We start from the raw sequence: 27304 nt of genomic DNA on the forward strand, positions 1-27304 counted from the left end.
GATTTCTTTTAAGAAATGTGAAGATTAGGAAGACGATTCCTATGTGCATGAACAGGATTCTGCTTCACAGCTTTAGTTACAAAAGTCAGGCCTAGCTTGGAGTTAAAAAGGGATAAATATTGTCACAGATCTGTTTAATTTCAGCTGCTGCAACCCCCAGCTCAACATCATCTCCATTTGGGCAATTATTAACCAGATTATTTCAAAATACAGTAATCCAAGCAAACTGTTTTAGCTGTGCCAGCTGAAAATAGAACTACTGCTGTGTTTAGTTGTAAAAATGAAGTATTTCTGCAGTTGCACTGACTGGTGCTGTTAGTCAAGCTTTAATCAAATAGATATATGCATTTTTCTGGGTTTGGTGGGGGAGGTCTGTGGTGCAGCAAAGAAAGAATGAAAGGTGGAAGGGAGAACCTGGAATCTGAGTTGTTCTGGATGGAATCAGTTAAATAGGAAATCCAGTTTGGAGGTTTGGTCACCTCTGAGGACAACTAGAGCATTTGGCATTTTTCTGCTGATGGATCTCTTTACATTAAGATGAAGAAAGCCTTGGCTTGAAGCAGATGTGTCAGTGATGAGATGCCAGCAGCACTCTGGGAGGGAGATTTCTTGCCAGAAGACAGGCTTGGAGAGGAGAACAAAGAGGAGATGTAGGAACTGAGTCAGAAAAGTGCTCCTGGGGAAGGGCTTCTTCCTATGGAGCTGCCACCCTTTATTTGGATTTGGATCCCATCACCAGGGTCTGCTCCTGGTCACGTCCACATCTCATTTCTGAGCAGGACAAGAATGGTTTTTTGGTTTAAATGGTTTGTTCTGATCTCAGGGAATCTCTTCACAAGGCTCTGTTCCCCTGATCTGAAAACACCCCTGGGTTCCCCCCAAAATGGGGTTCATTCATTGGCATTGGGAAACTTTCCTTCCTCCCTACAGTTGGTAATGGCTGAGAAAACAAATTAATTAGAGGCTGCTCAAGCACTGATTGGTGCAGTTCTGTTCCAACTGAATCCTGGAATGTCAGCAGGCTTAATGAGATTATTTGTCTCTACCAGTTTTGGTAATTTATATCCATTAACCTTTTACTTTAAAATGACTCAAATTATTGTATGTCTTCTCATAGGAAACACCTTCATTAATACAGTCAACTTTGAACAGGAAAAATATTCTGATAGTAAATGTAAAATATTAAATGTAAAATATCTCCATATTCTGATATAGATTTATATATTCAGATATATATAGATTTATATATTCTGATACTATGTTTAAAATGTATTTAAAATATTCTGATCTTTGGATTGGTTTATTTGGAACACTTTCAGCCAGTTGTTTTGGTCCCCTGCTCTTTGAACCTTGGCAGCTCTCATCCTTAAATTTGAGAGCTTTAATGTGGTTTCAGTTGATTTTGAATGTATGCAGTGCTTTTGTACTGTGAGCAGAGTTAAGGATGACTCTAATTAATATGTTCATAAATGTTAATGAGCAGACACATAGTGAAACATTTTATGCTGTATTCACTGGGGTCCAAAGCACATGCACTTCCCATTTGGGAACACAAGTCTGCAAAGTTTAAGTGCAAAGTATTTTCAAGTTAAGAATGGGCATCATTCAATTTTTTCCCCTCGAGTGCTGCAAAGTGATTTTGTTAATTTTTTTATGCTCCCTTTTGAGATGAAGGACCCTACCTCTGAGTTTTTTTTCTGATGGCTTACATAATTTCAGCAATCCTTCTTAATTAACTGGAGCCCTTTATGTCCAGGACATGTATTTGATGGAAATAGGAGAGGATGGGGCATGCTGTACGTTGATTCTGAATCATAAAGCAATTTGATGGTTTAATTAAGGTCACACCTCTGGATTTAGTTGAGCACCTGAGACTTTTGAACCTTTGCATTTTGCAGGCTGCTTAGTCTATTATCTCCTGCCCAAATTTCTTGCTCTGGGGTGAGTATTCAAGGATTTTCTTGACCACATCCTTGCTGAACCCAAACCCTTGAAGGAAAACCTTGAAGGAGAGGGAAAGATGGATCAGACAGAGAAGTCTGGTAGGTGAAAACAGGGAAGAAGAGAAGTTTTTGGAACAAATGCCTTAATATTAGAGCCTCTTTCTTCCCACACACACTCACTGCTCTGCAAAACAGAGGATATGTTCATGTGTAGATTTTGTAGAGAAAACGCCTGGAAACGTAATTAAATTTCTCAAATTTTTTTTAATATGTTATTTGAATTCCTGGAGATTTTCAGGTGCTTCAGTACTGTGTAGGTCTTTGCTTCTCCTAATCTCACCCCTTTCATTTATTTTTCTCCTTACGTGCAATTTAATAAGGCAACCTGGTAGTCCTGCAGTGTGAGATTCATCGTTGGCTTGATCTTGTTTTTCATTTTTCTAATGGATTTTCCTCCCTGATGCTGCATTTCTCCCCCAGTCCTTGACATATTCTGAGGAGCTCATGCTCACCTCTGAATCCTTTATTAATGTGAGCACACTGGAGCGGGGGAAGATTGCCAGCGACGGGAGGAACACTGGGCTAAATGTCACTTGTCTGAGAGCAGCTCCTGTGCAATTGCTGCTGCTTTCTCTTTGTCACCAGGGGAGGAGAGTGGGGAATATTTGTGATGGAGAGCCAGCCTTTGTTTTGGGGAGGAATCTTTCTCTTTCAGCTGAAAAGCCTTTGCCACCGGGGTGATCCACATCTCTGTGTGTGTGTGTGTGTGTGTGTGTGCGTGTGTGTGTGTGTGTGTGTGTGCATTCTGTACAAGGGCTGTAATCAAAGGGTTCTTTTTGGAAGTTAGGAATCCAAGCATTCAGCAGTTCTGGCTGTACCATTTGGTTTATTCTTCCTCCTTTGGTGTTGAACCTGAGGCAGCAGCAAAGGAGTGATTCCTGATGGTTTCATGGTAAATCTGTGCACCAGAGGTCAATTAATTCTGCCTCAGTAACTCCAACACTGATGTTTCCAACACCTTCACTTCTTACATGTGATTTTTGTGGGTAACTTGTTTCAGAAACTTTAGAAAAGTTCTGGTTTGTGCTTTTCCTACTATGGAGCAGGATTAGCTTTCTTCTGAAGTGTTGCTCAATTTCATGAGTATCATAATTTGAAGCACGTGACCCATGGCTGAGGGATGTTGTGTGTTGTCAGTGGCTCCAGGTTCCTTCCAAGGGGATTATTGTTCCTCAACACCAGCTCCTTACACAACCATCTCTACTCATCCCCGTGACAAAGAAGTAAAGAACTTATTTCTGATAGGATTTCTTATTAATAAATTAATAAGAAATAGAATAATAGAAATTTTATTTATTAACTCTAAAAGGTTTAGAGCAGTTTTAGAGCATTTGTGGCTCTAATTTGGAAGACAAAGATTTGTTTCAGCCAAGATTTCCTGTGTGGTTAGACTCCATTGTTCTGCCCTGCTTCCTTCCCAGCCAAACTCACCCTGTAGGTTGTGTTCCCAAGGCTTTCAGCCATGGCATTGCACAGGCTTTTTTCTCACAATTTGGACCAAAGTTTTATCTTATTTATCTATGAAAAGTATTTCTAATTGATTTTTTTTTTTTATTTAAGAGAAGGTGATTTGATTTTTTTTTTCAAACAACAAAAGCTGTTGGTTCAGATCATCCTCTGCTTCCACCTTTGTTGGTGCAGCAGCTCCAGCTCAGCTCGAGGCTCCTGTGCCTGCTGCAGCCCCGAGGCTGGTGCTGTGGCTCTGTGCAAATCATCATCTGCCCATTACCTGGATATTAAAAACTCATTCCTGTGGGTTTCACTTAGTTTTTCCTAGAACCCATTACTGTTGTGAAATGCAAGCTTTTCTCATGTTTTAAAGAAATTTTAGCTCAGCTTTTACGTCTTAATGGTCTTTTCATTTGAAAAATAAGCTGTGCACTTTACATTTTCTTTAGTATTTTGGAATCTCTTCACAAAATGGTCTTTATTTAAAGTGCCCCCCTTGTTCTGATGAGAACAGACAAACTTTCCTGCTGTGTTTTCTGCATTCTGGTGAATGCTCTTGAACCTCTCTTTAAGATCACTTGGGGTTTGCTGGAGGCATGTAAGGTTTTTAAGCTGTAGGTAATCAAGAGTAGGAAGAGTTTAGGGGCTTTTTTTCCCATCTGAGGAGCAGAGCAATGAGCAGGACTCTTTTTCTAGGAAATATTGCTGGAGGGTTTGGAACAAGATGATCTTTAAGGTCTCTTCCAACCTAAGCCCTTCTGGGGATGGTTTAGGGGATTGGTCAGAACCCAGACCATTCTGGGATTTTTGTAGCTGTTCATTGCCAGTCTAAGATACCTAGAAAGAGGCTGGGGGAGAAGAAGGGCCAAGTAATTTCTTTGGTCTTAAGAGCCACTGCTGGTTTGGAAGGCACTTTGCTTGGGATCATTCCCTGCAGAGCAGCTGTTCTGTCCCAGCTGTGTCACATTCCAGGTCTGGCTGTACAGTAGAACCAGGCAACCCCCCAGCAGGGAAGGATTGGCACCCGAGTCCATGATTCAGAATGCTGAAATTTGCTTTATTAAAACTGTACTATTTTACATTAATACTATATTAAAGAGATAGTATACCACAAGGAATACTAAAGAAAAAGCTGTGGCTGTCTCAAGATAGCCAGGAGACACATCTTTGACCCAATAGGCCAATTAATATAAACAATCATCACCAGAATCCAATTAAGAACTCCCTTCAGGTAAACAATCTTCCTAACACATTCCACATGTGCAAAAACAACAGGAACAGAGAATAGAGATAAGAATTGTTTTCTCTTTCTCTGTGGTTCCCAGGAAATATCCTTGGGAAGCTGTGCCTGCCTGCCCTTTATGAAGAGAGCTGCATGGCTGTGCCTGGTGAGCTGTCCCCTCTCTTATCCTGGCTTTCTCTCCCACAGAGCATGGGCTTCTCCCTGCCTGCAGCACCAGGAGGAGCCTGCTGAGCCAGCACAGGGGGAAGGACAAGTGGGCTGCTCGGGGATGATGCCCCAGGTGCTTCTGCACGGCCCTGGAATAAGGTGCAGCTGACAAGCAAGGCTGGGGGAGCTGTGGAAGAAAAGTGCCCAGAGGATAACAAGGAATACAGTGCAGTCAGCTGGAGCTTTCATTGGAAGACACACACCAACCCAGGGCTTAAAGGTGAGAAGCTTTAATTTCATTTTTTGGGGTAGCTGTTAGATGCAGGGAATACACTTTTAATTATAAATACTTTTTTAATAATAAAGGAGACAATCCCAGGATCCCTGAGGCTGGAAAATCCTTTCTAGCCCATGGAGTCCCAGCTGTGCCCAGTGCCCACCTTGTCCCCAGCCCAGAGCACTGGGTGCCACCTCCAGCCCTTCCTGGGACACCCCCAGAGATGGGGATTCCACCAATGTCTTCCTTCCAATTCCTGAGTTCTCTTTCCAGGAAAAAATTCCTCCTGAAATCCAACCTTGTGATTTCTTTCTAAAATATATCTTAATTAAAGGTAACCATGGAACCTCATGGGTTAATTTGCTTAAGTTTAGTAAATTTACCTGATGTTTAATTTTATGTTGGTTCTGGGGATCAAATATCTGGGGATAAAACTTTCTAAGGAGCTGATTCTCACCTGACAGGTTAGAGGTGCAGAGATTGAATGAAATGCTTGAATACTGGAGGCAGATTGGAGTGACAGAAAGGAGCAGGTCAGGATCCATGTAGGAGGCTGAAATTAGATAAATACAGAATGGAAATGGAGAGTAAGAATGAAAGTAACTTTTCAAAAGTAGCTTGAAGATGAGATCAGTTATCACATTACAGAATGCTTTTAAACCACAATTCTGTAGAATTGAAGAAATGCCACCATGGGGCTGGATAAAACATTCTTAACTAGGGTTTGCAGGGGATATCCAAACACATGAGAGTAATGTTCCCTTCCAGCCTTTTCTTATCTGTTTGCAGCTGATGGAAAGCATCCTTTTCAGGGTTGGAATTGTGAATAAAATTGTAGCTGGCAATTAGTGGCAATTAGAAAGAGAGTGTGAATTGTCTTCCATGCATCAGAAACAGAGTTGCTCTAGTTGGGTTTTAAAAGGGAAACATCTGATGTGGGAGGCACAGGTTGGGTAATTTTCCAGGTGTGACATTTAAGTATTTGCTCATCACACAGCTGCCTGAAAGGGTTCCTGCCCTGTGGGGAACAGGGGGTTATTAAATGTTGCAATAGATTTGCAGTTTGTGTTCTTGATCATCTCAGCAGTACAACCTGACCTTTATTTGTGTCATCACCTAAAATTTGATGTAATTAATTCCAGTGCATAAGATTACAGTACTCACATCTGTTTCCTTTGTCAGCCAGCCTGGTTAATTAACATTTGTGCTGGTGATTCTCAGTGAGATCTCCAAATATATTCAAAAAGCAACATTGAAATAGTTTATTTCTGTTGTGGTTTTTTTTCCTTCAGTTATTTTTTAATATTATCTGTTACGTTTTAGCACATTCTCTCCTAGTTGATACTCCCTCTTGGTTGAGTTAATAGAGAATAAAATTGCTGTGAGGTTGTTAGGGTGGTACCTGTGCTTTTAGTTACAAGGGGTAGTCAGCAATAAACTCTCATTTGTGTCAGGAGTGGAGCAGGAAATCCTTCCCACCACCATCAGCTAATGGAAACTTGCACACAAAATTCCACAGGTTGATCCTGCTGCTTGATAATTCCTGTGCTAGGTTGGGTGTCATCTAGGCAGAAAATTCCTTTATTTTTGTGGACACAACAGGTTGATGATCAACCTAGACAGGAAGTTTTAAGCTACTTTTTATGGTGCTGTTTAAGAACATACCCCAAAATCACCCTCATTTACAAAGTCAAATGATGACACAGGAAAAACCAGAAATTTCAAATGGAACAGGCTGATCATTGTTTATAGTTTACGTTTAACTTAATTTTGTAAGGCCTAACAAGGATTAAACTACATCCAGGCTGTATTTGTGCAAAATGGCAAACGTCAAGGAATTCTTGGCAAGCTATTGACATTTTTCTATTTAGCATTGCAGGTGTTGTTCTCTTAGAAATTTAAATAGAAAGCAAAATGCTCAGAAATGGGAAAGTTTTAAAATATTTATTCTAATATAATATGTGCCACCCCAACCAATTCAAGAAATTGTTAGCTCACAGGTGATCCAGAAAGGTCTTTCACATGGGCCTGTTTTCAATACTGCTCTTATTTACTGCAACCACTACAAGTAAAAATGACACTTCAGAAACTCAGAGTTGCAGCAAACTTTTGGAATAATTCTTCTCCCCAGTGTTTTCCATTGTAGCCTTCTATAATCTATACCACACTGTAGTGGTTTTGGTTTTGCTAATTTGAGATTTTGATCATTTTGAGATGATTGAGATTTTGATAATTTTGAGATTATTGAGATTTTGAGATGACTGACTGTAATTGTCAGCCACACAGAAGCTTACATTAATTCTGTAGATATCTCCCATACCACACCACTATGCACACATACCAAAAAAAATAGGTGAAAAGCAATTATGTTAAAATCAGTTTTCCATCATGTAAATAAAATGTTTATCTCATGCTGTACTCAGCCAAACTCTTTGAAATGCTGCCTGGATTGTGATGTTCCCTCAGCATTAGCTGTGGTTTGCACTCCAGTCCTAGAGGAGGATTGGAGTAGGAGCTGCAGAAAACAAAAACTTGTGTCATTATTTTTCATCCCTTCACATGCACTCTTCTTCTCTCAGGTTAACTCAGGCAAATATGGTAAATTATTTCCAAAACTCACAGTTGTTGTTTTCTTCCATCCTCAAATGAAAAGCCTCCACTTGTTCTGGAGGGCAGATGCAGCAGCAAAGTTATTCTTTCTCTTTATTTAGTGCAGAATGACTGCATGGCTGCTCAGCTCCTACCTTCAACTAGATTCAGCCTTCTAATTATAAAAGAAAAGAAAAATAACCCAACCTTTATGTGTGGAAGTGCCTTTTTGCTTTTCATCCCTGACTGAATTCACAGACTGTTGAAGGAGACAGCACTGTTATGAGTTCTGGCCCTTTTGCAGGCTGGAGGGCTGAAGTCTCATCTTGGGCTGGTTATAAAAGCAATGTTGGAGAAAAGCTCCTCCAGTGGTGGCTGACAACCCATGAGCATCTACTGGCATGTAGCTTACACAGCTTTCTTCCCTTCCCCAAAGCTGGCAGTCACTTCAGATTTACGTGGAGATTTCCTGGAAACTTTTTATTTCTTAGCAGTGGCACCTATGCTGATGTCTGGAAGCTTGATTGGAATCAATAAATGTAATGAGTAGTAAGATTAATTCTCCCAGCACTCCAAAATCCTTTGGCAGTTGCATTAAACTTTCAAACCCTGTATAAATTTCTCAAGCAAATTTATTTAGTGAGCTCCAGTTATGGCTGTCTTGGACAATACATGAATGTAATAAAAGTGAGGTTCAGGAAGGGAAAGGGGTGGGGAGGGAGCAGGTGCTCAGTGCTGCCCTGGGATCTGTCTGAACAGCAGGAGGCCCAAGATCCCTTCATGCCCATTCCTCAGCTCAACAGCAAATGTATTTTTATTACTTTTAGCAGGTTTCCTGTCAGAAATGAGATCACATTTGGGATGGACATGCCCCTGCAATTTCTCCATGGGAGTCCAAGCTTAAATAGGATGGGGCAAGCTGAGGATTGAGCTCTGTTGATGAAGATTTCAGATTATTATTTCTGCCTGCTGGCTGCAGTTCATGGGGAGGGGTTTGACTGAGGTGGAATGTGCCTTCAGGAACATTCACTCCAGCCATGTACCACCTTCCAGGGGCAAATCCCAATTATCAGGCTGGGCTTGGCAGTTTGGCACACCCCTGAAAGGCTCCTGGGGCTGACACAGGCAGATTGGCTCTCCTGAACAAGAGGGAAGTCACTGATTGAGGAAATGTCATTCATCTCATGTAAGATCTCAGATTCAGGCTGATGCTCCATTGTTTGACACTGCAGAGAAAACACAGGATTGCTTACACCTTAAAGGTTAAGCCCCTTTTCTGGTGGATGAATTAATCTTTCTGATAGCTTTATATGATCTTTCAGACATGACATAAGAGCCTTGTGCATTGGTTTGGTTTCTGGGGGCTTCTCTGTTGCTTGTGGGTCTAATATCTGCTCTTGACAAAATGTGAAATTTGAACTTGCCATTCTACGTAGAAGAAAATAGAGAAATTTCAAACATTTTTATTAAGTACAGTTCTTTCTCTCCAGGGCTGACTGGTAAAAAGCCTGCTGGCAAAGGTCTTAGAGCAATCCTGATTGAGATCTCTGTCCCAGAACATATTCTTGGGCCAGTTTTGCATTTTCACACCCAGATCACAACTCTGTTACCAACTCTGTTTACCTTAGAAAAATAAGCTTTTAAAAATTCCTAGAAGGGTTTCAGTTGGAAGGGACCTTGAACATAATCTAGTCGCAGCCCCTAAATATATAAATATATATATTAAAATATATAAAAATATGAAATATAAAAATATACAAATAGATAAAATAATATATTTAATTTTCAAAAGAAGACAGGCCTTTATTTGGGTACCTCAGACCTCTCTTGATGTATCAGATGGTTTAAATTCCAGCTTAAAGGAAGTCCCTCAAGTAGGAAGACTTTTTTCTCTATTTCAATGCAAGCAGAATGTCAACAGAAGAAATAGCTCTTCTCACTCTGTGCAATCCTGGTGTAAATCCTGTTGTGTCCCTAAGGCTCTCTTGGCATCTTGCTGAGAAGAGAGGAGATGTTTCCTGCAGGAGACTTTAACAAGGGGTGCATGAAATGCTTCACATATGCATCAATTAAGGCTCTGAATGTTCAGGTCAGCCAGAGTGGGGCTGGAATATGAAAAATGAGCTTTTATTGAGAAGTTGTACTGGCAGACATTGTCCTACTGCTTTCCAGAGAACAATTATCCATGAAACTCAATTCTGGATAAGAACATCCATGTCCAGGGTTCTGTGTCAGTGCAGAAATAATCCCTTGGAAGTGGCTGTTGGCTTGAAAATCCTTTAAGGCTTTTCCAAGGGGCTGTGTCTGACTGGATAAGGATTGAACATCTAGTGGCTCTTCATTTATCTGTGCATAGTTTGTGTTCCAGGATCTCAGACAATCCCCTGCCTTTGAGAGCATCAACCTGGATCTCTTTGGCACTTCAGTTTGGGGAGAAAAGAAAGGGCAAAAGGACAGAGTGTGCATCACCTGGGCTTGGTTTGCTGCTGAGCCTGAGTCCCAGGCTCTGTGCCAGCCTGTTTGCCACCACCCCACCCCAGACCCTGCTCAGGGTGGCACCTCCAGCACTGCAGCCACTCACACCTTGGGAATCTTGAGTGACTCCTGGGTTTTTTTTGGGTTCTACCTGGAATTTCCTGTGGCTCACAATCATAGAGCCATTGAGGCTGGAGAAGACCTCCCATGTCATTGAGTCCATCCTTGGAGCCAACACCACCTTACCTGTAAAGGTTTAGGGCTTCACCAGGCCCAGAGCACAGAGGCAGAGTCCCTAATGGGATGAGAAATGGGCTGGATTCCCTGCAGGGTTTGAGACAGCTCCAGCCTTCCTGAGGGCATTGAAGATGGGAGCAGTCTGGGAGTGTTAGAAAGGGGCCTGCCTCTAGGATGGGATCTGGAATCCCAGAATCCCAGGATGGTTTGGGTTGAAGGGACCTTAAATCCCACCCAGTGCCACCCCTGCCATGGCAGGGACACCTTCCACTGTCCCAGGATGCTCCAAGCCCCAAAGTCCAACCTGGCCTTGGGCACTGCCAGGGATCCAGGGGCAGCCCCAGCTGCTCTGGGCACCCTGTGCCAGGGCCTGCCCACCCTGCCAGGGAACAATTCCTCCCTAATACCCCATCCAAACCTTCTCTCTTTGGGTTTGAAGCCATTCCCTCCCATGCTGTCACTACAGAGAGCAGGCAGAAGAGCCTTGACTGCTTCCCTGCAGTGTAATGGCCATTGGTGTCCATGCATAACTTCTTCCCCAGTGCTGGAGACAAGTCAGAGGAGGATGTGGAAGTCTGACAAGTGGGCCTGAATTATCAACTCAACTTCTCAGCAGATGGACACAAAATATTCTTAAATTATATAAATTATATGGGGATGATTAGAGCTGCAGTGTTGGTGTTGCTATTTCTCAGTTCATGTTTCCTAACCTTGGCATGTGCTAGAACTAAGATTAGACAAAATGCACTCAGTCTCCAGCCCAACCACAAATTTAACTGCCAAAATTCTGTTTTTCCAGGGAAAAATTTTTATTTTTAGCCTTCCAATCCTTGGCTGTTTTGGTGCTTGCCTTTAGATTTTGGGTGGGTTTTTTGGTTTACATAATTACTATTATTATTATTATTATTATTATTACTACTATTACTACAACCATTACCTAATTGGTTTCTCTAGCAAGTTTCAATGCAAAAGCAAACAAGGAGAGGCTTTTTTCTTTTCATTTAGCAAATGGTTCCTGCAAGGTTGCAGTGCTCTCCTGGCTGGGACAGCCTAAGTTCTCAAATTTGAAATTTATGTCCAAGCATTTCTGAGGATGGATGCCTGAGTATATGTGCTTAGATAATGAATTTACAGAAACAGGTGAAACAGCTTCTCTGAGCTGTTTTGGGGATTGCTGCTTTTGTGTTTACACTGGAATTGTTGCTTTGCTGTGGTATCTGTGTAAGGTTTAAATTGCAAAGGCAGAAAGATTCAGGCTAAGAAGGCACTTTCCTATGCAATGGTTGCATTATAGCTGAGAGCTCCAAGAGGTTTTGCAGAAATTTATTGCCTCTGTTTCTCTGTTTTTCCTTCTGTCTGGAACCTGTGGCCAAGGAGAGGTACAGGGACTGTCCCAAATGCACAAAGCTTTGGGAACAGAGCTCCTGCCATGGCAATCTTCAGTGCTTTGATCTCCCAGGCTCTGCTCCATGAGGAAACAGGCACAGAGTTTGCATTTTACTGAAATATGTGACCTTTTCTGTGTACAATCAATTTATCTTACAACCAGGAACTTGAAGGGTTACATTGATTTTTAGAAGAAGGTGTTGTAGTAAGAATAGGGAAAATGGGGGCAGGGAAAAAATATTGTAAAAATGCCACTAATTTTTGTTGTGGAGACAGATCAGTCACTGCTGTGGTAGCTGCATGTATTTAATGTTCTTTGTGCCTTTAGAGGCAGAAATGCTGGATTTTCATTTTTACATGGGGACGAGAACCAAAGCAAGATAATTTTCCATGGACAAGAGTAAGAGCTGGGGTCAGAGAGGAGAGGAAGGTGTGCCCAGGCCATGCCCTGTGGCACTGGGGCTTTGCAGCAGCCCTGGAACACCCTGAACAGCCTCCCAAAAGCAAATGTGTCACCAGCAGAACCCCAGATGGGAACTGGGCCCTGAAAATCTCATTTAAAGCCTGGTTCTTAGCAAGGCCAGGCCAAGCCATGTGCTGCTGCCACGGGGCTAATATGTGAGTGTAATCCAATCTCCTTGATGGATTCTTGTTGACTTGATGATTTCTTGTTGACTTTAGAGCTGATTTCCTTTTACCAGTGGCCCTGCTAATACTTCCCTCCAAGTGCTGATTGCCAAGGTCATGATTTTTATCAGGAGTCCAGCAGTAATGGGAATTTCATAGCAATTTTAATCACTTTTTTTTTTTTTTTTTTGCCATGGAATGATTTTTTTTCCCCTTTGATTTCTTTATTGCTGTCATCAAGACAAGGTATATTCTGACATCCACTTTAGACCAAGTAAATGACATCGTTATAATCATCAAAGGTAGTAATGGGCACATAAATTTTTCAGTGAGCAGGCAGTGGAGATGAAATGACATCCTGCAACTGTGCCAGATTTCTCCTGGTATCCAGGGGTTTGGAATGGTACTCACAATCCAAACTTGGGATAGGTGACATTCCCAAACATTCCTAAATGTTCTCTAATGTATAATGGAAATTATTGTGTTGCACTGAGAATTGGCTTTGCCCTTCCTCTCAAGAGAAACTTCCTGCCAAAAGCCAATTTTTCTTGGGAATGCTGTATTTGTAGCCTTCAAATCCTGTTTTCATGTCTTGCCTTTAGATTTGGAGGGAATTTTTGTTTGCTTTATTAATGTCATTATTATTATTTACCTGATTGAGTTCTTTAGAAAGTTTCAATGCAAAAGCAAACAAGGCAATATTTTCTTTCCATTTAACCAACGTGACCTGCAGGAGCAAGGTTGGAATAGCCTAAATTTTCAAAGTTCAAATTTATATCCAAGCATTTCTGAGGATGGATGCCTGGGTAGAGGTGCTTAGATAATTAGTTTTGGCTGAACTGAATTATAATTAATGTAAACAAAGACACAATCTTCACAGTCCAGCAAAAGCATCACTTTTTTAAAACAAAAAATGGAAAGTATTTTGTATGGATGCATTTGAGGTCTTTTTAGTTGGGCATGTTGTTCTGGGGAGTAAACTGGCATGACTAAGGAAAAATAAGGAGCAGACTGGGATTTCCAAGGGAGGAAAGAAACCATGGAGTCTTTAAACAAGAGATATAGGAGCACCAGGGCTTTATAAGGCACTGGAAATCTGCTGGGTGATTGTACTTAAGAGCTGTATTACCTTGTAATGTGCATGGTTAACTCACACACGTGTTTTTTTCATAAAAAATTCTTCAAACTACTCAGTGCACTTCCTGACAGGCCATTTTTCAAGGGATATGCCTGTTGCTGTTTATTCCTAGCAGCCTGTCCACTGTGACATGATTATGATTTTAATGGCAAGGCATTAATGGAGCAGCTCTCTAATAGCTGTGCCATGCTGGGTTTTGGCTTTCTCCAGAGTGTGATTTCCCCCAGAACAGATACAGATGGACCTTTGTACCTGAGCTGTGTCCTTGGTGACTCCACTGGGAGTCACCCCCACTGTTTTCCTGCTGAGATTCCTGGAATCAGAATACCCCAAGCTGAATGGGAGTCATCAATTCCTTTCTCCTCACAGGATGACCTAAACCTCAATGTTCTGAGTGTCATCCTGGAGCCCTTAGGGCTGTGCCCATTGCCTGGGGAGCCTGTTCAGTGCCCCATGATCTATGGGGGAAGAGCCTTTCCCTAAAATCCAGCCCTAAATCCTCCCAGGAGGGGATGGGAGCTGCTGTTTTGTTAATGACTCAGCTTTGCCTCAGCAGGCCAGAGTGGGAGAAGCCTTCTCTTTTATGTAGTCCTTCAGTGACTCTGCAGCACAAGTTAAAATATTTTGGGGTACAGTGTAGGATTCTGTTGCAATTTTGGTCACTGAGAATTTTAGACTTTTTGTGCTGGTAGGTACTGACTCCTAAGAGAATATTCTATTTGACCTGGGAGATCATGGAAGAGGTTTCTGAAATTGAATGACAGAACTGGGTTTATAGGTGTGTAGTTGAAATAGAAGTGTGTAATATCACATGGTGGGAATCTTGGAGTTTCAGGTTTTAGAATATAGAAATATATCTAAAGCAAAATGGAGGTTTTAGGGTAGAGACTGGTCCTTCTTCTTCACCTTCTTCCTCATGGGTTTGGGGGGTATTTTGTAATTAGATAAAAAAGTCCACGTTGCAGGCCATGGGTGGTTGGTTATTGGGTTAAAAGTAAAAATAATTTAGGTGTCATTTCCTAATTGGACAGTTTATCCTTAAAAGGCCTTGCAGAGAGGGAGATGGAGTTCCACTTTTAGTTGGTTGGAATAAAATGCTGTAGAGCTCACAGTTTATGAGACTGTAGCATAGATAACAAGTAATAAACACCTGAGTCCCAACAACAAATAGCATCTCACACATTTAATATCAACCCTGACAGAAAAAAGTTAAGGCTCTGAAGGATTCACATTGACATTCCCAAGGTGTCCTTTGAGGGGTGAAAGCTGCAGCTCCACACCTCAGAACACAGAGTCCCTGCTCATTCTGTCCCATCTTCTGTGGCATCCAGATGTGTTCAATGCTGCCTGCTGCCAGGTCACCCTGGCACCCCAGAGCAAAACTGCAGCTGGAAGCTGTTTTGGATGTTTCACCCCTTTTTACACAAGACATTCCAATAATAAACACCCCCATGAACAAACAGTTCTGGCATTCTCTTAGGCAGAAAGTAAAGGAAGCAGATTTCTAGCCCATTGAAAATTGGATTTCCTGATGGTGCAAATGAGATAAAATAATATTGCAAAGAGGCACTGGGCAGGCCAGAAATACATGTTGATAATCAGGTTTATTTTTCAGTTATGAAGAACTAAATATAATAGAATTATTATATAAAATTTGGGGGTATAATAGAAGGAGTGTGTTCCCAGAACAGAGTTCTTTAGTAACCAGCTACCAGAGAAGCTGGAAGTCTCCTTGTCTTCCATGAGTAATGACCTGGAATGGATAGCTCTAATTCCCTCTTTAAAAAATGCATTGGGAACTTAACCAGTCCTGCTTGTGTGCCTGGTGGAGCATCTGCAATTCCATGAAATGCCTCTCAAAAGCTCTGCTCTGTAATCCTGCCAGTTGCTGTTGCTTATGCAGCTTCAATTATTGAATGCCCAAAGTTTCTGTCCTTCCCTCAAGACCTGAGCTGCAAAATTGCTTTTACAGGGTTTAAATTTTGATTTATTTTATTTTTTATTTCAGTTTTGCAGAGCTTTTAGTGTTTGAATCAGAACAGCCATGAAATAAGTGGAGTAACGTGTCAGAGAGGATTCTTGTTAGCCAATGGAACATTAGCACCACACATTTTTTTTTTTTGTCTGGAGCAGTGGAACTGAGTACCTTCCAGAGGACTCAAAACCATTCCATTTCCCCTCCTTCCCAAGCATGAATCCTTTGTGAAGCACTGAAGAAGTGGCAAACATCAGGATTGGATGTGGAAGTGTGCCTGGGAAGAAGCCAGGATAATTTTTCCTCTCCAAATCCCAGCTGTGGTCCCCTGGTCTGTAACCTGCTGTCACAACCCCCTCCTTCCCACAGGAAGGAACTGCTTCCCAAATCCCAGCCAGTGACCCTGGGGCCATGGAGCTGCCACTCTGTGTCCCCAAGGCCACAGTCTGGATGGGTGAACCAATTACAGCAATGTGTGATAATTAAAAATCCAGTAGGACTTTGTTGCCTTTCCCCTAAATAGGGCAGGTTTTACACCTCAGGGATTGTTTTAATTAATATTAATTGGTGGTTCTAATTTAACATTCAGACTGAGCACATTTGACCAGGTAACTGCTGAGTGCTGCAAATTTGAGCCTCCCCAGTGCCATTTTTTATTACTAAGTTTTAAATAAATAAGTGGAGTATAGAAAGCAGGTTGGACATAAACTACTGTTGGAAGCAGATACAATTCAGGAGTCTTTCCAGCTTTCCCAGAGATCTTTGTGCCAAATATACTGGGAAAATAATTCTTTTGTTGCCCATAGCACGAAAAATTTTCTACAGAATTTTAAATTGTTATTTTAAATAATTTAATTCGGTTTTATTTTAAATGATCTGACAGGTTTTCAAAGAATCCTAGAATGGTTTGGGTTGGAAGGGACCTTAAAGCCCATCCAGTGCCACCCCTGCCATGGGCAGGGACACCTTCCCCTGTCCCAGGCTGCTTGAAGCCCAAGGTTAAATTCATGACTTATGGGCTTTCCCTGATTGATTATCTCTGTGTTAGTTTATGTTTCTGAGAGACTGACAGATTTGGAGGTTTCTTGTTTGTTATTACCCTTATAAATACATATTCCCACTTCACAGCTCAGTCTGAGCCTCTCAGGCTTTGGCCATGGTGAGCAATCTGTGCCTCTCCCTTCTCAGGCCCTTGCTGCCCTTTGTCCCCTCCTTCTGTCACCCTGCCCCTCTCCTGCCACGTGCATCACCATTCCAGAATGGTCCTAATACTTGGAGATTTCAGCTGAGCTTTGGGATGACTTTCCTGAGCACTTCTGGGGTGCTGGGTTGGTGTTTTAGGTTTGGGGCTTTTTGGCATGTCAGGCTTGTCACTGTCAGATTTTCATGAGGCTGGGAAACTTATCTCCCAAATTTCCATTTTCCTTCAAGGTCTGTACTTTGAGGGGGGGGGGGTAGAAGAACCTCTCAATGAAACAATGTCTCTTGCCATTGTGATTGTGAAATATGGGCCCTCACAACTGCTGGGCATTTGAAACAACACCAGGCAAGGAGTTTGATCTGTTTGAAGTTTTATTAACCTATTTTTAGTGCCCAGGAACCATGAATGCTCTTTCTCCGGAGTATAATGGTAGGGGGAGAACAAAAATTAGGCTTATACAAATAATTTTGTATTTTGTCTGCAAAAGAGGTCAATCTCCCTTCCCAAAATTGTTCCAGTTGCTTGAACATCTGCTGAAGTGGACGTTCAGGTCGTGGTGAGAGCTGCTGGGTGCTGCCTGGTTTAGAAGATTTGATCCTCAGCTGCCTATTGATTAATTCTAATAAATTCTCTTTGGGAAAAGAGGCCATTCCAGCTTAAATGCCCAGTGCCCAGCAGGAGATTGGAGGTGATGGCAGGAGCACTCCTCTTCCTGCCTGTGGTTTTCTGTTGTCCCCTGTGTTCCACGGCAGCAAAGACACATTGTTCTATAGAAAACATAAAAATCAGCTTTGCAAATTGCTGAAACCTTTTCATTTAAACAATTAAGCCACGTAGAGCATTCTCTCCAACGTCTCTCTGAATAGTGATGACCCCCATTAAAATGGTTATTGAGTTCTCCTGAGTTGCATAACCTACATATGGGTGGTGAAACTGCTATAATTAACTCCATTTTTATTGGCTTTGGAGGGATTTATGCTGAACGTGGGCACACACAGCTCCAGGTTGGTGCCTTCCATTCAGCTCCTGCAAATCTCAGCGTGGCTCAAAATTGGCTTCTCAGAGCCAAACTTGAAAGGCCATTGTGGAGGTGGGCTGAGAGATTAAATAAAGGGCAGCACAGAGCAGCACTGCCTTGGGTTTGGAGTGGGTTTTACAAAGCAACAGGAGATTTAGGGGCTGTCAGAAATAGGGAGTTTTGCTAATTTGCATTTCTCTTCAGGTCAGGAGGATTTCCATAATTTGCTCAGGAAAATATCTTTCAAAGTCATCCTTAGGGCTTTTTTATCACTATTTTACCTCCTAACCTAACAGATGTTTTCTAGCAGTTAACTTCTGATGAGCATATGACAAGTTTTGTTAAGGTCTAGAGGGGAGGAAAAAAAAAAAAAAAATCTGTTCCTCAGTCTCGTGGTAAAATTTTTATGGTAATAGAATGAGAAGAGAGGAAACCTTTCTGAAATATAGGGAGTGGCTGTTTCCCTGATGGACATTGCACAAAGGGGGCTGTCTCAGTGAGCTGGGGAAGGAACTGGATTTCACAGTGGCCATACCTCCACAATATTTTCCAAAATCTCCCAAAAGAGAGAGCTGCTCACCAAAAGCAGCTGTAGCTTGGCCAAACAGTTGATAATATGTAACTATTTTATTTCTGTTGTTATTTTTGATGGTGAGATATAAAGTTCTGTGGAGCAAATTCTGAGTAACCAGAGCTCTTTATGCACTCTTACCTCTGAATTTGTCTTTCTCAGGTCAGGCCATTCTTAAGGTGCTGTTCAGTGTAGAAATTGAAACAAACTCTACAAAACAAAACACTAACCTGAGACCACAAAAAGTATTTTTCATTCCTCTCAGTACAAGATTAGATTGAAAAGATCCTTACCTTTATTTTCCTTGTCATCATGAAGCTGTAATTTCCATTTTCATCAAGAGGCTCGTTTCTATTACAATGAAGCTGTCACTAAGTAGTAGCTGCTCTCCTGAGAGCTTTTCCTCTGAGTCTGGGCCAGGTTCTAATCCCAGGGAGAGATTTTTGATTTCACAGATTTCTCCATGGAAGGGAGTTTTGCACATGAAAGAAGTAGGAGGCTGCAGGAATCCTTCAGACATTGCTGAATGTCCTCTGCATGTACAGGACAGGCCTGGCTTAAAGCAAGGCAGCCCTGGAACTGTGGGCTCAGCTCTAGAAAAGAGTTTGTTCACCCTCTGTGTGAAACATGCTCACATAGTAGGAGTACAAGGAGAGGCTGGGAGGTGTCCAAGGCAAATGAAAAAAAATTTTAAAAAGGAGAGAACAATGTTTTGAAATGGCTCCCACCCCCTCATTGAGAGCAGTCCCACCTACTGAAGTCAGATATGGAAATTATGGGGGTTTTTGTTTGAATTTCTTCTGTTCTGAGTCAGTAATAGGTTGGTGTAAAGTGAAAATGTCTGTCAGCTTTTCCCCGGGTCACTAAAATGCATAATTCTGTAATTTTCCATGCAGTCCAACAGAAATGGGGCTGGAGAAAGTCAGTCCTCATCTCCTGTTTCCCCTCAGGAGGGGAGGAAGGTGCATAGAGATGTGCATTTACTTTGGTAAATTCAGCATAACCACAGCTCTTTTTAGCTGCATTCCTGATTTGCTTGCACGCCTGGTGAAGCATATTCTCAGCTACCATCATTTTTTGGATGAAAAAGTCAGTTCTAAGATGTTGGCAAGCTTGGTATTACCAAAACTGGGGCTTGGCAGAACAGCTGGGGGACACTGGCAGATGGCCATGGGCATCAATCCTCTAGTTCCAGGGGTAATTCTGGATTTCTCCACTTGTGGAGAACTTCTTCACTTGTTCCTCCTGTTGGTATTCCAAGGTGAAGCTGCTTCTGCTGCTCTTTTGTTGGACAATACCCTTTTCTGACCCAGATATGGGGCAGCTGAGAGGTGTTTTAAAAGCTTTTATTCTGTTTTCAGTCTCATGAGAAGGGTGAGACAATACAGATGTTATAATTCACACAACAGAAGCCAATTATTTCCTAAGTACAAAACACTATAAGTGTTTCTTGGCCTATCAGCTTTTTGCCACACCATGCTGTAAATGCCTTAAAGCCAACCATCTAAAACTACCCCTCGTGGGTCCTGCTGCAATGTATCTTTCATAGTTCTATTCCTCCAAAAATATCTAGTCTTATTTGCAAAGCCATCTTTTGAAACTTTTTTCCAGCTCCATTTCTCTCTCAATGTCTGTCCTATTCCATGGCATTTCTAAGTCAGCATTTCTTATCTCAAAGTTTGCATACAGATACATACCATGTGGGCTTCCTGTCAGGCTCTGAGAACTCTCTACAAATCCATTTCCCACATTTCCCCCTCTCTCTTGAACTGAAAAACTCTCTGACTCTCTTGAACTCCCACACTCTCTGACACTGCTGTCCTGTCTAATGGAGTCTGAGTCCTCAGCCACCTGGTGACAGTGCCCCAGGTGACATCTCTCAGGCATTCCTGTGCCCATGGAGAAGACAGCAGATAATAATCAATTTCTTGATTGTTTCCCTAAAACTTTCCAGAAGAGGACTCTCGTGGCAGTGACCTTCAGGTTTGTGTTTCTGTCAAGTGCCTTTATCCTCCCACATCATTCACACAGAGCTATCAGTAAGTGCTTTCAATATCACAGGGTGCCCAGAGCAGCTGTGGCTGTCCCTGGATCCCTGGAAGTGTCCAGAGCCAGGCTGGACGGGGTTTGGAGCAACCTGGGATAGTGGGAGGTGTCCCTGCCCATGGAATTGAATGGACTTTAAGGTTCCTTCCCACCCAGACCAGTCTGGAATTCTGGAATCCCTAGGGAGCTGGGACTTCTTAAACAGGCAGAAGATGGGGGGAATGTGGGGAGGGGGAGAAAAAGTAAATCCAAGAGGCTTCAGAGAATTTTGGATCTCCAGAGCATGGTTTGAGTAATGAACTACAAGCAAAGCTCTTCCAGTTATATCGTGTGTATCAATATCCCCTCCTTCGACCCTGCCCAAATCCCAACTTGTTCAGATGATTCTATGAAATATTGAAGCACAGAGGAAGTTTTACCCCTTTTTTATGGTAGAGATCAGAACTAAGGTAAAAACCTGCCAGGATAAATAACACAAGTATTGTTCTATTGATTGTGAGTGCCTTTGCTCCAGCCTGCTGTCCGCTGTCCTTTAGCAATTTTCCAGGACAGAGAACTAATTCTGCTGAGATCTCCTCACTGAAATGACAATTCCACAGCTTCCTCTGGGGACAGCCAGGAGTGTGATCAGATTTGCAATCTGTAAACTCCTATTGATTTGCTTTCTAAAAACTTCCTAAGAAATCCCACCTGGGTGTAGAATTCCTCTGAACTCCATCAGCCTCTCTAACAAGTTCTTCAAAAGAATTATTATCTTTTAAATAGGACTGCAGTGGTGTGTTCTCAAAAGAATATGAAATTAAATTACCTGATCTGGAGTGCAGTTATTAGAGGAGGTTTAGGATGAGGCATAAAAATAGATTATCTGTCCATATTTAGGAAATATACGTGCATTAGATAATTAAAAATCATGTACATCTTCCTGGGTTGTTTGGGGGGCTTTGTTTAATGATTGGGAACTCAATGGGATTTTTAGGGCTTTTATTCCCATATCAGTTAATACAGATACAGGTTGTATTGGAAAGCCATTTAACAACAAGGAAATGGGTATGGGTCCAAAAGTGCCATCATTTTTTTTGGTATTGAGTTCATATATACAAAATTTTATCAACTCCTGTGCCTTAATTCTGGCTGCAAGAGTTGGACATTGCACTCCACAAGCCAAAAGGGGCCTGGCTTCCCTGCAGAGCACAGGAAAGTTGGGTTTTTTTTCTTTATCCAGTCTCTCTTATTCTTTTTGTACACCAGAACAGCTCACCATTAAACCCTGCATACGTGGTTACATTAATGCTGATTCCATTCAGTAGGCACAGGGATGAAAATGGGATTTCAGGTTAGAATTGGGCTTTGCTCCTTCTCACTGAGTGTATGAGGTTTGTTTTAGTGTCAGCCCTGTCCACCAGTTTATGTCAAACAAGTCTGGTTTGAAACAGAGAGGGGAAGCAAAATGCTCTCATAATTCAGGCTTCCATCAGTTCTCTTCACTGGCTGATTCCTCAGCTGGTCCCATGGATATCCTTTGTGTCCAGGGGAATACCAAAAGGTGAGGCAGAAGAGATCTTAAAAACTGAGGGGAAACAAATGTAGAGTTTGAAAAACATCCAGCTTTGAGTGCTGTAGGGCATGAAGTTTTGTAGGACTCTTTCCAGCATTAAAGAATTTGGTAATTAAAGGAAAATGCCTTTGTGTCAAAAAAAAAAAGCTTTTGTGCTTTTGAAGTGATGGGAAGATGCAATTCCAGAAATGCTGTGAGGAAAGTGCATTTTCCTGCTTTGCTGAGATCTAGCCCAGAAGGCCACAGGTGACTGAAATAAATATTGTATTTCGGAGCAGAGGAGTCCTTTGCAGGGGAAGTGAGTATCAGATGGAGGGCAGAGAGCACGGGTTATTTATTCTGCACTGAAAGAGTGTGTGACACTCAGAAATGTAACAAACTCTGTCTGAACTGATGTGAGGAAGAAGCTCACGGGTGGAAGTGATACAAGTGGAAGAGTTTTTGATCATTGCAGCCCTGGGTTTAAGTCTTAGACAATGCCACTGCTGGAGTTAAAAGCTGGAATCCTGCCTTCTTACCAGCACAAGGGTAGGGAGTGTGGGAAAGCAGCAGATCCCCAGTGCGAGCAGAAATGGGGAACATGGAGACCTGTCAGAAATGTGCTTTATTGTGAGGTCAAGCAGCAGTCACAGGTGGTGCCTTGTCACCAAATTTTCTGAGAAAATCCCTTTTCCAGGATTTCTTCTCCTGGGAAGCTGAGAAGCCTCAGAGAAAAAGGAAAACAATAATTACCTGATTGCTTCTCCAGTGTTTTGCTGCTTTGGGATGTGGTTTGGACATTTTTTACCAACTGGTCATTGTTTGATTGGTTTCATGTGAATTGTTCTGACTTAATGACCAATCACAGCCAGCTGTGTCAAGGCCCTGGAAGGAGTCACAAGTTTTTCATTAGTATCTTGTTAAGCCTTCTCTAAGTATCCTTTCTCTGTTCTTTAGTATAGTTTAGTATAGCATTCTTTAATATAATATAACATCATAAAATAATAAATTGGCCTTCTAAGAACAGGGAGTCAGATTCATCATTTCCTTCCTGCCACGGGGGACCCCAAAATTAGCACAGAACCCCTTGTGGAAATGTGTGTGACATTCATGGTTTCTTACATGAGGAGAGGCCATAAATCCTCTCACTCTCCCTCAGAATTATTATTATTATTATTATTATTATTATTATTATTATTATTATTATTATTATTATTATTATTATTATTATTATTATTATATTCTTGCGGCAAATGTAATTATCACAGGATCTTTGTCCTTCCTAAGTTGGAGAGCTATGGCACAGTGGACCTTTTTGGGATCTGTTCACCTTGATTATCCCGGGTCAAGTTATTTTTCCTTGTCCTTTTTTGTTTGGATTTAGATGTTTATTAGTTTTTATTTATATTACAGTTTTATAGGCTGTGAGTTTTGACCTTTTTTTAATGAGTTAAAAACAGAGTTGTATCTTTTTTATACAAGGTTTTTTAAGGATAAACTGACTAATTAAGAAATGACACAAGCTATTTTTATTGTTAACTTAATAACTACTTGTGTTTTGTAAGGTGGACTTATTTAAGTACATAATATTACTTAAAATTGTGAAGAAGAAGGATTCGTTTCTATTTTAAAACTTTTGTTATATATATTATTATATTTTAAAACTTTAACTTTTTTTACTATGTGATACTACATACTTTTATTTAAACTACATACTTATTATTTTAATTTGATTATCTAATTACATAATATTACTAAAAATTATGAAGAAGTAGTTGAAGAAAAAGGATTAGTCTCTGGTTTAAAACTTTCATTTTGTTATACATATATTTATATTTTAAAACTTTAATTTTTTTACTCTGTGATATATATTTTTATTTAAACTACATACTTATAATTTTAGTTCTCTTATTTAATTTTTGATGTTTTCTCTTTGATCTTAGGGTAAATGTAGTGGTTTGGTGGGGTTAGTGTCTGATAGTACAGAAAGTTTAAAGTTTTCAGTAACTAGAGTTCTAACAGGAAATGTTGAATTTTTGGCTGAGGAAGAAAGGGGAAAATACCCAGATTTGGGGCTTTATGGCTTTTCAGTGACTGCTCTGAGGGAGGCACTGAGCCTTCAGAGGAATATTTCTGTGCCTCCTTTCCCTGGGATTGCTCGGCCAAATGGGATTTCCAACCTCAAGATGGAATTTGAGTGCCAAGGTGAATATCTTGCTTTAGCAAGTACAGAGTAGTCGAAAGAGGATGAAAGGGATGAAGTTTAAAGGCACCCAAAAATGAGAGAGATCCTGATGTTATCAGTGGTGTTGCTCATTATTTGTTTGAGGTAATGTTGCATTTTTCACTCCTTTTGCTCCTTTCTGCCCTACCTTAGAGCTGCTTTCCTTCCAGGGCACTCTGCAGGTGTTGGATGTTCACAATAAAGGAGATAGGGAGAACTGAAAGCCACATTTTTCCCTTTTCTGTCTAAGTACTTTTTGGATTTAATCTAAATTTTTATGGGAGTTGTAAACTCAGTGCTGTTTAACAAAGGTTAAATGGATATACCCGAGATTCTGATGGAGCCACAGCTGAAGGAAAATTTGAGCAGTTTGAGCATTACTTGTATCCACTATTAAATTTAGGACTCTTCTGAACTGAACAAGGTTTTTTCATTCATCTTGTCCTGTACTTGAAAGCTTGTGCTGAACAGCAGCCCCCAGCTATGTTATTTCATTTAAAGCTGCTCACCAATAGCCAGTTCCTGTTAGACTTTTGTATTTCTTGACTATTGAACAACAGCTGATCCTCTCTGCACGGGCAGGGCTGTGAAGCAAACCTGTGTGAAAAGCATTAAAATCCCCTTTTAACACTGTAACAAATTCCTGATGCTGCAGTTTTTCATCAGTGACTGCATCTTCTCTTGCCTGCCTTCAGCCTTGGACTTGGCTGTTTCACACACTGAAATCCCTGCCCTGCATCCTGTGTTCCACCTCTGCATTTTCCCCCTGGCTTTACAGGAGTAAGAACAGACTTTATTGATCAGCCCTTGCACTTGAGGAGTTTTATTTCATGTGCTTTGCTAAGCTACACCTGGGGAGACTCAGTGGGTGTGTCTGGGCTTCACCACAGTGGGTCCTGCTTTCAGGATTTGTTTACCTATAAATACATAATTCAATATTCCTTTAATATTTTATGAAATTAGCTCAGATTCAAATGAAAAGGAACATGTTAGTTTGAGTCAAACACAGTTTAGCTCACACCATAACATGAGATGGGTATTTCTTTTGAAAGAAGCAAATGCAATTTTGATACCATAAATAGGAGCAAATCCCTATTTTCTAACAAAACTGTTTTGTTACAGTGTATTGTTGCAAATAAAATGAAATTGTATACAGGATATAAAAAGCCTCCTAAAGATTCTCTAAACCCAATAATGTTGCTATGTAAATAGAAGTTTGATAGGTAATGCCCAGGTGTTCTCACCTGTGTCACTTATCCCTTGCTGCAAAAAAACATGGCAAAAAAATTCGCTTATAAACTTTCTTTGCATATTTTTTACCAAAAATAGCTACAAATAATGGTGTCTGTGGCCATGCAGATCTGTTGTGTGTTTAATATATTCATTTTTACAGTTGAAGATGGCTTTTTAAAATGCTGATCTCAGTTCTTCCAAATGCAATGGGCAAGCCTGGCAGCTCTGTGCTCGTTTTGTTGTTCCTAAATCTAAGAGCAGCAAACATGATATGAAAAAGGATTTCAAACCTTAAATACCAGCCAGGCCAAACTCACAAGGTTTTTTGCCAATGGCTGGAAATCAGGGAATTAAAAATAGAATTGTTCATTAGGATCGAGGTGCTGTGATAAAACATGTGGTTTGTGCTCGTTGCAAGCGTTTGAGGATATTTTTTTCCCTGAGAGATTTATCATATGGAAGCTCTTAATGATGAAATCTGTACTTTTAATTGTGCTGTAATGTTGTGGCACTAAGGATGTGGTTGTCACTTGGCCTCAAAGGCCCGGCTCCCCTGGGTGACGTCGGGATTTATCTTGGTTTGCTGGGATAATAAAGTGCCATGATCTGCTCCCACTGGTAAACAAGATCCAATTTCATTGCTGCTGACAAAGCCATGTGTCTTCAGTGCAAAGCAAAATTGGCCACAGGCACTGCACAAGCCACTGCTGCATATTCTCCTCTCCTGGTTTGTAAATATTGTCAGCATTGCTTCAATCATCATTTGGGGCTTTCATTTGCTCTTCCCGGACTACAAACATTCCTCAGCTCCTTTTGTTAAGGCTGGAAGTTGCAGAGACTCTGCAGAGAGCAGTTTTAAGGAAGACCTTCAGAGCAGAGGATTTGGGATATTTCCAGCTTGTAGGATGAGTGCTGGAGTGGTACAGACTCAGGGTGGGAGTGAGGATGGCTGGGAGGGGACCTGGGGAGGGCTCTGCTCCCCCTCCTGCCTGAGGTGATGCCCTGTGAAGGCTGACCTAGAGCAGAGACCAGACAGAGCTAAAGAATAAAGCAGGGATTTATTAAAAGGATCTCCTCCATGGATCCACCTTGGGCAGCACAAGAGCCCAGCCAGGGCTGCACCCAAGGTGAACCAAAATGGGCACAAAATGCACACCTGGTCATGGGGTCTGTCACTTTGATCAGTTCTGCTCTATTTCCATATTGGAGTTAGTTGTCCAATTCCAGCTTTAGCCCAGGCAGTCCCATCCTTGTTTCTCTCTCCTTAGCCCACCTTGTTTGTGCTCTTGGGCCTGAGATTTGGATCATTTGTCCTTGGTCCCCAGCTGGAGAAGGAATTGTTTTGTCTCCCTGCTCTGTGCAGAGAGCTCACCATCCCCTGATGTGAAGCTCAGACCTGCACACTAAAGCAGCACAGAATGTGAAAAATAGAAAAGCTAAACCCTGAGGCATCAGAGGCAGGGCCAGCTCTGGTGACAGACCAGGCTCTCCTGGGCTCTACCTGGAAAAAGCTGAGTGGGGACACTGCAGGGCCTCCCCTCGAGGGGATCCTTTCCCAGCAGTGCTGCTTGGATTCCAGCCTGGAGGGAACTCTCTTTTTCCAGTGACATTAAAAACAAAGTCAGACTCCAGCCACAGATTATTCCTGAGGCTCAGAGAGTGGAGAAGTGACATTCACTTGTTAAAAATACTCTTCAAAAGCCAGCACTGAATCTTTTGTTTCCCAGGATATCTCAGCTCAGGAAATAGTTATTTGTGTTGAGGGTGTATAAATATTTCTGGATGTGTCACATTTATTTCAGTGCAAACCTTTGGAAGTGTTCAGTGGCTGGAAGGTTGGGACAGTATTTCAAGGCAAGGGTTCCTCAGTGGGGAATAGGAAGGAGGTGAGAACCCTGGGCAAGTGTCTCTAATGACATGCACATCATCTC

The 27304-nt window shown here is 41.5% G+C and overlaps 1 protein-coding gene across 3 annotated transcripts in view; it reads left to right on the forward strand.

The window, feature by feature from the left end:
* Positions 1 to 27304, forward strand: part of PCDH15 (protocadherin related 15) — a 637262-nt gene that overhangs the window by 116631 nt on the left and 493327 nt on the right. For all 3 annotated transcript variants that reach the window (XM_059851092.1, XM_059851093.1, XM_059851091.1), the window contains exon 4: positions 4882 to 5122. The gene's annotated coding sequence lies outside the window, so the exon portion shown is untranslated. The remainder of the gene's footprint in view (positions 1 to 4881; positions 5123 to 27304) is intronic.

This window comes from Haemorhous mexicanus, chromosome 7, assembly GCF_027477595.1.
Source record: "Haemorhous mexicanus isolate bHaeMex1 chromosome 7, bHaeMex1.pri, whole genome shotgun sequence".
NCBI lineage: Eukaryota > Metazoa > Chordata > Aves > Passeriformes > Fringillidae > Haemorhous > Haemorhous mexicanus.